This window comes from Epinephelus moara, chromosome 24, assembly GCF_006386435.1.
Source record: "Epinephelus moara isolate mb chromosome 24, YSFRI_EMoa_1.0, whole genome shotgun sequence".
NCBI classification, from domain to species: Eukaryota; Metazoa; Chordata; class Actinopteri; order Perciformes; family Serranidae; genus Epinephelus; species Epinephelus moara.
In genome coordinates this window covers 44,258,213-44,269,172 of record NC_065529.1, presented here as the reverse complement: position 1 = coordinate 44,269,172, position 10,960 = coordinate 44,258,213, and the positions used below count along the sequence as shown (strand labels likewise).

The 10,960-nt window shown below is 40.2% G+C and overlaps 1 long non-coding RNA gene across 2 annotated transcripts; it reads right to left on the bottom strand.

The window, feature by feature from the left end:
- Positions 1–4,532: 4,532 nt before the first annotated feature.
- On the bottom strand, positions 4,533–7,429 carry LOC126385597 (uncharacterized). Of its 2 annotated transcripts, XR_007569432.1 has the most exons (4): positions 7,372–7,429; positions 6,619–6,788; positions 5,633–6,145; positions 4,533–5,437 (listed from the first exon to the last, which is right to left on the bottom strand). It is a non-coding gene; the product is annotated as an uncharacterized LOC126385597 (long non-coding RNA). The 2 variants fall into 2 exon arrangements; XR_007569431.1 differs by lacking the exon at positions 7,372–7,429 and having other exon boundaries at positions 6,619–6,955.
- Between the last annotated feature and the right edge of the window lie 3,531 nt (positions 7,430–10,960).

Here is a 10,960-nt window from a genome sequence, read left to right as displayed (position 1 = left end):
TGGTTCACACACTGATGGACAGTTTAACAAGGCATCATATTTAATAGGCTCACTTCAAGTTTTTATATGTAAAAATCTTAATCAGCAAAGTAACTTTAGCTTTGGTAGGGGTTAAAGTAGAACTCTATGTAACATAAAAACAAAGCAATCAAAGACTACCTCAAAACTGAGGATTTTTAAAAATATATATTTGAAGTTTTCCAGATTTCATATCTGTGTAGAATTAACACTGAGGACAATCAATGTTGTACATAAAGTACTTGAGTACATGTCGTGACATTTCTCCACTGCATACATGTTTGTTCATGAAGCAGCTCCACTACTTTAATGAGATCTCCAGACATGTTGCAACTTAACACTATGAAAAGAACTATTCTTCACTATGACTAGTTTTACCAACAGTCACATGGGATGCAGATGGGTGTGACTCACAGCCAACAGCTTGAGACTTCAGGGTGAATCTGATATTCTTCAGTCATCACCATACAAAGATTTTATCTATCGCTATCTATCCCTATATGACTGTATTTATTATTTTGCCTGATTCCTTGATTTTGCCTGATCCAGTACATCCTCTTTATTTGTGTTTGTGTGGCACCTCTAAAATATTAATTAATTCATTCATTTTCCGTAACCGCTTATCCTGTTGGGGGTCACAGGGGCTGGAGCCTATCCCAGCTGAAATTGGGCGAGAGGCGGCTTACAGCCTGGACAGGTTGCCATACTATTGCAGGGCTAACATATAAAGACATACAACCATTCATGCATCAGGAACTCTCTTGCTGTGAGGCAACAATGCTAATCACTGCAGCACCGTGCCCCCACCTCTAAAATATGAAACAACAAAAATGATATTATGTTGATGCAATCATAATATACATAAATATATAAGATGAAATGACATGCTGCAGACGAAACAGAGAAGACTTAAGTTGGCAGGTTGAATACATAAGTGACTTAAAACCCATCGGGGCATCCGTGCACTGCCTCCCTGGACAGGAGGGTTGGGATAGGTGGACCAGTTTTATGTCTCCACTGATCCCAGTGCATGTGTGCAGCTTTGGGGTCCTCTCTCTGCCTGGTTGGAACAGACTCACAGAGAGGTTGTGCATAACAATTCTTACACCCCACTGAGAGGGCGGCTTTGGTGGTGACTGCACTCCTCCGCAAGGGAGCCATTGGGAGTCCCTTACTTGGAGGCATGTAAAGGTTTATCGCAAGCAGAAACCTCCGCCAATGCAGAAGTCCCAAAAACTGCAGATCCTGAAATGTCCACCTGAGGCTGGCTCCAAAAGCTAGTCAATCCCCATAACCCGTTACACAAATACCGCCATCTTGGCGCAATGCATTGTGGGTATGCACCGAAGCACTCTGGGATTGAAAGCGCCCACCACAAAGTGTGTACACAACGGAGTCTCCCTGTTATTTGGAATAACGTCGTCGTTTGTATTCATAACAATGGGTGGATCCAATCGATGTGCTGTGCACGAGTGTAGCAATGATCGCCGATATAAATCACAAGTAAGTTTAAATGCATATGTCCATAGAATTATTGTTAAATGTTCTCATCTTTAAGTGACTTCCTCTCTCCTGGGTGGATGTGTTCAAACAAACGATTAACATGTTTCACTAGTTTTTATTTTGATTCCGTTTACATTTATTATTGCTATTATCGTTATATTAATAATTTAATCAGTTTACCAGTAGTTTCAGTCAGATTACAGTAAATACATGTACCGTAAATAGTTGTACATAATGTATGTTCTGTCTGTCTGTGCTTATGAATTGGGTTCACGGGAGCACAATGGAAATAAACCAAGGGCTTTTGTGTTATCCTTTTTGCAATGTTTCTTTGAAAACTGCAACTGTACTGTTAATCTGAATTTGCAAATAAAAACTTCAAGCTCCATCCATCCATTTGTTTGCTATTTCAGTGCAGTCTTGCATGCAGACTGCACTGTTCCATTTCTGCAAAACAAAACTAAAAAGAATAGTGCATATAATAATTAGGTGTATTCATTTTAGTTTGGTTTTTTAATCATAATAGGGGGTATTTGACAGGGTCAACATGTAAGAAGTTCATAATCTGTATTACAATAAAAACACAACTCAGTAATGTAATCCCAATCTCAATAAACATGGATGTGTTAATATGCCCCCTCATGTTGACACATATTTGACTAAACTGACCGATTAAAACATGCTATGTTTGAGTACACACATAATTTCAGTTAGTTGTTAATTTATTGGTATACGTTCATGTTTTAATGTCACTACTTGAGTCTCATACCATAAAATGGAGGTTAATTGAATGTTTACCAGATTTAGACATGAGCTAAACTATGCTATTTGTGTACATTAAATATGTGTTGTGATATTTTAGGTGGATAATCAAAGATCATGTTCCTGAGCTCAAGTTCCACTTATGCCCTCCCAAATGGCGACCTCTGTGGGTGAAGCTCATCAACAGAAAAGACCTCCCGAAGATCACTGATCACACCAGAATCTGCAGCAATCATTTTGTACTGGGCAAACCAATTGGAATACAGCCCCATCCATCCCTGTACATGAGGGGGTATTCAGACAAGGATAGCCACAGTAACAACATTGAGATTCAAAGAATCATTAGCAGCTGGTCTCCGGATAATGATGAAAGCACATCTGACTACAAGGCATGGTAAGGTAGGTTTTAAATCTAAGCAGACCATAGGCTATCTCTACTTTTTATTAACGTGTTGTTAATGCATTCTTGTAGTTATTTTGTCATTTGTTGTTTCTGTTTTATATTGACCTGCAAGTATGAGGATCCAAGGAAAATTAATTTGACCCTTTGCAATGTTTTTATTGTTAAGTATTTTTAAGGTGTGATAATAAAGTCTTTCTGATTGTAAAGGTGAAGAGACAGAGTGCTGAGGACATTCCCACAAAAAAGAGAAGAACAGGCCTCGAGGATGAAGCTTCCAGTCAGTCCCCAGGACCCAGTGAGGAAGCCATCAGTCAAACTCCAGTCAGCCCAGTGTCAGGTGACCACAGCTACAGTGATCATCATGACACTGTACCAAGTGTTGGGCTTGAGTATGCTTCACATCCATTAACATCCCAGTCACCATACAAATCATCATCATACAACTGCTGCGGGAGCAGCACAATTACTGTTTTAAGCCAGCAAGTGCCTGCACATGTTCCTGTGTTTGTGAAAAGTGCCAGATGAAATCAAAGCATGTTGTGCAGGAGAGAGATGGGATTTTATCTGACAGAGACATTCAGGAACTGTTACATGAGAAAGATGACTTTGAGAGAATGTTATCACATGACAAACAGTCATTCCCAGTACTTTATGATATTTCTGCCATCAAGCATTCAGATGAACTGATGCGTCTGCACACAGGCTTAAAAAACTATGCCATCTTCCAGTGGATGTTTAATGAGGTGCGGTCAAAACTGCCCTCAATACATTATTTCAAAGGTGCACAGTCTCAAAAAGTAAAGAGGTACCGGACTGTTGCAGAAAAAAAGCCAGGGCCGCAGAGAAAATTGTCCCATGAGAATGAACTTTTGTTAACTTTGATGAAATTGAAGCTCAATTTGTCTCTGAAGTTTCTCGCCTATCTTTTTAAACTCTGCACCAGTGTTATATCTCAGACTATTTCTGCATGGCCGGCTCTGCTCGCAAAAGAATTACGGCCACTTCTCTATTGGCCTACACAAGAGCAGATACACCTGTACTACCCTGAGTGCTACAAAAAGTACAAGTATGTGCGTGCCATCATAGACTGCACTGAGATACCCATACAGAGGCCTTCACTGGCAAAAGCCAATAGCCAGATATACTCACAATACAAGGGAAGACCTACTGCTAAGGTTTTGGTGGCATGTACACCAGCAGGAATAGTGTCTTTTGTATCAAAATCTGCAGGGGGATGCATGAGCAACAAGGAAATTGTCAAGAGGTCAGGTATCATTGACATGGTAGAAAGGGGTGATATCCTGCTTGCAGACAGAGGGTTCAACATCCAAGAGCTACTTCTAGACAAAGGAATGAGCCTTGTAATCCCTCCATTCTTGAAATCCAAAAAGCAGTTTTCAGATGCTGACGACAGGAGAATCAAACAAGTTGCTAATGCTCGAATTCACATTGAACGTGTTATTGGCAGGATTAAGGATTTTGACATCATGAAATCTGAACTCCCATTAGACATGTTCGACATTTTATTAACTTACAGCCACCCATAATTCCACTGAAGTGTCACTGAGATATTGGACTCGAGTACAAATTTGACTAAGCAACCTTGTACCTTGAACTTGTAGTTGGGTAATATTTCCCTAAGAGTATCTATACTTTGACGCAATTACTGGACTTGAGTACTTAATCCACCACTGTCAATACTGTAACAAAACAAAACAGGAATATTGTATAGCCACCCTTTTAGTGTCTTGTCTTTGTACATGCAATGTATTTGTAAAGAAAAACTAAAAACCTGCAGTATTCTTAATGAACATTTATTATATAAAAGTGAAAACATTGACACATGTAGTGAATGTATTGTAAACAAACAATGCAGGAAAATGGGGTTCACAAAAGTGCCGTAGAGCATTGTGCATTTTTGGTTAACAAAAAAAATAGTGCATTTGTAGTGCAAAATAAATGCAAACAAAACAGGTATTTTGTGTGTTCCTTTTTTGTTTTCTTTTTTTTTTTTTACAAATCATGTGTACTTTTTCTTCAAGTGCTGTATATTAGTGCATTAAACAGTACACAGTACACATAGGCTGGAGGAATGTCCACTTCTATATTTCAGTGCACTTAACCAGGGTTTCTCAAAGTGGGTGCTATGACACCAGTCCAGGGGTGCCACAGAATACTTAACCAATATCATACTTGAATTGATGTTCAAACAGTTCACATTTTGCACAAAACCAATTGGTCGCCTTTTTTTGGAGGAAGGCCTCCTGACCACTTAACCCTACACATGTCCAATGTGACCCCTCCTTACAAGAGTAACAATAAATACTAATTTCTTCCATTGTGTGTGGGTCACCCACACATTCCTTTGTGCACACAACACAAGGACACTCCACAGCTGATGAGGTGGGTGTAACCACGTTTCCTGCACTGGATGGTGGCGGCTCATCGCTTGTGGCACTTTGGAGAGCCTCTGGACCAGATAAACCGGCTGTCCCCCTTTCCTCACCTTCTCCATTGAGCTCTTCAACATCCCTTCCAGTAACTCTGGTTGAATCTCAGACTGGAAGAAAATTGTTGACTTTGCAATTATCTCCTCCACTAGCGTGGGGTCGAAGCTGATTTCCTCTGTGTGGTATCTGTTGTATGGGGAAGCAGTTTGAAGAAAGAAGTACCCCACATCTGCATTGGTGACCAGCATCTGTAGTTGAACTTGGAAGTAGTAGGGATGTGTTGCCTTCAGCTTTATTTCACCTGTTTGTAAGGAACAGCAATATTTCAATTTATACTCTTTTTTTATATGACATCCATTTGATAGACAATATGGCAATATAAGCAAGTTAATTCTAATGAACTCTTAAGTGATGCTACTTCCCACAGAATGAGTTAAACATTTTATTTTTATTCAATCATTTCATTGTAGCTATAGAAGAAACCACTGGACCAAACCTGTTGGTGTGATATGAAGGCAAGAATCTGGTTGTTCAGCAAACTTCGGGATACTGAGCGCTCGATGCTTGAAGGGGTTCTTCACCTCAAGGGGACGAGTGCCACAACACTTGCACTACACATTACTCTGGTCTATTGTGTGCTGACACACAGCTAAAACATCATCTTGGTCCAAATGCTGTACAGCTGCCTCAAAGAACTGATCTTTGGAAGAGCAGTGTGTAGCTGCTAGGGATGGGAGTGTGGGGGGCAGTGCAACATTCACTTGCTGTAGTGGATCTTCAAGGGCCTCCTCCCATTGTACTACACCACAGTCCCTCATGTCAGGTAATGCATGTGCTGGATCAGGGGCAGCTGGCAGGAACATGAGAATCCCAGCACTTCCATTTGTAGATTCTCGGAGCCCCTGAAGGTCCATGACATAGATGGATTTTTTGGTTCTGTGATGTAGAGCTCGAGGGTCAAACTGGAACCTCTGGGTATGACACACTTTCTCCTCAATGACACAGTTTCCTGAAAGTATAAGTACAATTTTTTTTATATACTTTATTAATCCCCCTGAGGGGAAATTCAATTTTTTCACTCTTTTTGTCATTAACACACAGGTCCGAAAGACACACACACATGCACAAACAGGACCTATACATGCACAAAGTGGAGAGATGTCAGAGTGTCAAATGAGTACAAATTAAAAACTGGTCTTAGGTGACATGATTTGGCAGGCTGAGGTGAATAGGACTTTGTGGCTTCACAGATGCAAGAGAGTAAAAACAAGACAGGAGACTTGTAGCTCAGTGGACAGTAATATGAAATGGACTTACTACATAATGTTTGGGTTTGTAATACATCGAGTTATTAGCATACATTTGTAGCAGCATGTCACATCCATAGAAGGGAATAACAGAATATAATAAATCACAGAAAAGGACAGCCAGCTACACTAAATAATTGATCAATTCAATTATTAAATGTGCACAAAACATCACCTTTAACTTTCTGAATATGGATGTCTTCAAGGAACTCTGCACTGTGTGGCTTTTTGGATGGCGCATGCCACTTTTGCCTCTGTTGAGTCACTGTTGTGTTTTCCCCCCTCGCCACTCTGTCGATCACCGTATGGCAAAGGGATGCCACATGCTAACATGTGCCACATAACCTTTGTATTATGAAAGGACATGAGAAAAACAATGGATGAGTGTGTTGGTCAAAACATTTTCAAACTGCAAATAAAATAGAAGAAACGGTGTTTGTCTTACTACAAGTCCAAGGAAAAAACTCACATCAGGTGCATAGGCTAAACAAAATGTCAAGAAGAAAACAGGAAAAGCCCGTACACTGATGGAATGTCCACTCCACTTCAAAGGTAAACAGATGTAAAAGTTCCATATTTAATGGTCTATCAAAAATATAAAAATATAACAGGTGCTACCAATAGTGAAAAAACAAAAGAAACAGAAGAAAACTGAACAGAAACATTTTGGCTACACAGCCATCTGTTTCTTTTGTTTTTTCACTATTGGTAGCACCTGTTATATTTTTATATTTTTGATGGACCATTAAATATGGAACTTTTACATCCATTTACCTTTGGAGTGGACATTCCATTTTTCTGATCAGTGTGCAGGCTTTTCCTGTTTTCTTTCAAAATGCAAATAAAAAAAATGAAAATGTGATTTTAATAAGTATGATATTTTCTTGAAATGAACACGATATTGTTTGTCAAATAAATATCGGCTTACCCTGCAGGACAGGAGCAGAAGGCATCCACCAACAATACTTTTGCCTTGTGTACAATCAACCAGCATTTATAGGGTGCCAGAGAGGTGTTGGTTTCTCTGATCACTGTGGCCCTCAGGAAACAATATGGCACGTTTTCACCAATGTCACAATATTGCACATTATGGACATGGTCTGACATGTGAAGGGACTTTCCATCCCTCAAAGCCTCGGCACCACCAGTTAAAATGTCAATTGCTCGGTTTTCTATAAGAGAAAACACATAGGTCTATTTAGTTGGCATCATTACTAAATGCATACATGGCATAGGATATTGGGATCAGATAGGCAGATTATGCCCTCATCTAAAATTAATTTGGACAGCCTCTGGTTCGCAATTTCTTTATTATTTTCTTCCGGTGTAGCCTTTGGTTGCAGATTTAACAAACATGCTGCACGGCAACAGGCAACCAAATCTTTTTTTAATGCTTTTGACACTACAATATCACGTTCTGATAAATAATGTTTTAATTGACTAACAGTCATATTACTAAAGTGATGTTCTGTATCCATCGCGGCCGTTTGTCAGAGATATGGTCAGAGACTGTACACGGTGCGGAGATGGTGTTTGGACGCTTTCAATCCCAGAGTGCTTCGGTGCATACCCACAGTGCACTGCGCGATGTCCAACATGACAGTATTTGTGAAACGGGTTATAGACCCTCATGTTAAAATGCCCAAATTAACAGCACAAATAAACATGTTTACAGCCTGGTGCAAAAAAACATTTTTGGTCTTTATAGCTAATTCCAACATTCATGACACTGAATGTGCAGGGGGTTATTTTTATATAACAGTTTTTTAAGGCTTAAAGTTATGCATATTTAAGGGCAGAGCCACTTGAGTGACAGGCTGTCTGTGAGGCGTCGCTACAGTTTGTGAGTTAGATCAACCTTCTCGTCCAAATATGGTCGAGTCCACAAACCAACAGGTGATGTCACTGTAGCTACGTCCATTATTCTATAGGCCTACAGTCCATAGTTTACCACAGTACCTCTTAAGTCCCAGGCACGTTCTCCAAATGTGAGGAACCAGCACTGGTGCCTCTCAGGAAGACAGGTGTGAGAATCCTGACCTACATAGATGACTGGCTGATTCCAAGATCATGTATGTATTTTCAAGTGCATTACAGGTAAAGAACAAATAAAACATAATATTAAGAAAGAAGCGAATGTGAATAAATATCAACGTATAAAGACTAATAAATAATTTCCAACTTCAGAAGTGCATGTGACTCATACAAATAGCCAAACAAAGGCATGTTGACATTTAAGACTTACATATTTCATAAAACAGTAATGTCAGTCACTCAAAGAGAGATGCCTCATTAGAACCATCAATATCACACCATTAGTTTTTAACAACTACATTGCACTCACTGTGAAACTAACATTGTCCTTGCTTTGGGAGATTATGATTGTTTCAAAGCTGCTATCAGAAAAAAAAGTAATACTGTCATATGAAGGGAAAAAGAAGTTTGTTCCACGACAGTTTCTCATGAGTGTGGGCTCATCTCGTGTGAACTAAGTGCTATTCATTCTGTAATCTCTTCCAAATGTTTTTCAAGTATATGGCTTCTCAGCTGTATGAGTGATGCAACAACTGGTACCTCTGTGCTGCAGTTATACAGCTTTTAACCTGTGGGCTCTTTTCATGTGGGTTTTCAAGCAACTGTTAGATCTGAAATCTTTCCCACGTTTCGCAATTATACGGTTTCTCCCCTGAGTGAATTCTCATGTGGACTTTTAAGTAAGCATTTCGAGTGAAACCATTCCCGCATGTCATACATGTAAATGGCTTCTCACCTGTGTGGATTCTTACATGCCGATTCAATACTGATGTCTCACTGAATCTTTTCCCGCAGGCCTTGCAAAGGTAGGGTTTCTCACCTGTATGGATTCTCATGTGGTACAACAAGCCACTATTATACTGGAAATCTTTGCCACACATTTTGCAACAATATGGCTTCTCACCTGTGTGACATGAGCGTTCGATACTGATGCATATCTGGAGCTTTCCCTAAAGACATTGCAAGAATGAGGCTTCTCACCTGTGTGGAATCTCAGGTGGATATACAACTGGGACTTAAACATGAAATTTTTCCCACAAGTTACACACTGAAAAAACGGATTACCTGTTTGAGCATTAATAACCTTTGACATGATAGAGTTATATACATTGCTAGTGTGACTATTGCTTACATGACGTCTTTCCATTGGTTGAGGCTCTGTATTTTTGGTTGATCCTGTGTCCCCATGTTTTCCTGTTCTCAGCTACATGAGAGTTGAAAGAGAGGAGCTGGTGGTCACTGTTTGCTTCTGATACTACAGAGTATATAACTGGTGTGACTGATGTGTAGTTTAGAAGCTTTTCCTCCACAACATTCTGAGTTACATTGATACTTAGGTTCAGAGTCTGATCTTCACTGTGCTCACTTTCCTCATCAGCAGGAGTCAACATAAAGCCATCAGTCTCCTGCTTCACTACAAGCTGCTCTCCCTCCTGACTGCTGCACACTTCCTCCTCTTCCTCTTTAATCTCTGGAGGCTCTGGCTCCTCTTGGTCCACACTGGACTTCCTCTCCTCAATACAGAGCTGCTGCTCAGGGACAACCTCCTCCTCCTTACACACATGTTGCTGTGGGAGCTCTGGAGGGACACACAACAACACCAACAGCATACTAATGTCATGCTACAGCAAATATACACACATGCCAGTAAATTACTTCAATTAGCTTTCACCCACCTGTCCTGTGTAACTTTATTTCAGGCTTTAAAACCATATCCAACAGTCTGCGCTGACGATCGATCTCTTCCTCGTACTCGACGATGCTTCTTTGAAAAACTCCCAATATTTCTTCAGCAGCAGCAGTTATTCGCTCGTTGACAAACTCTCTCAAAGACTCAACTGAACACATTGTTGTCACATGAAGTGAAATGTTTATGTAAAAACTACACCACCACGTCCCAATAAATTCCATGCATTCCTATAGCTAGCACTGGCTTTGTTTACTTCCGCTGGATATGTCACACTGTTAAAGTTCCGGCAGAGCAAGTAAGCTATTTTTCCTCCACGTAATATATATCCACAGTTTATCTCCCCACAAAACAAATATGTGGAACACAGGGACGGCGCTACACCGGGGCTAGGGGGTGCTATAGCCCCGTCAAAAATCTGTGTAGCCCCAGTTAAGCCCCTCAAGCTTTTTATTTTATACTTTATAATATATATTTTTAAGTTAAAAAACATTAAGTAGCCATTCTGTTCCAATGCAATCCCTGCTTGCATGTTTGTGCTGCGCCTATACCCCATTGATTGGTGTACCATAACCTCTGTGTGTGTGTGTGTGTGTGTGTGTGTGTGAGAGGGGAGAAGAGGGGGGTGGGGGAAGTCCTTTGTTTATACTTGCGTGTTAGGCTAAGGCTAGCTAGCCGACAGTCCGTTGCAATGGATCGTTTTGTGATCAAGAAAAAATCGTAGATGGTATGAGGATTACAAATGGCTGGAATATTCATATTAATTATGCATAATAATGGAATAAATGCACTTGCT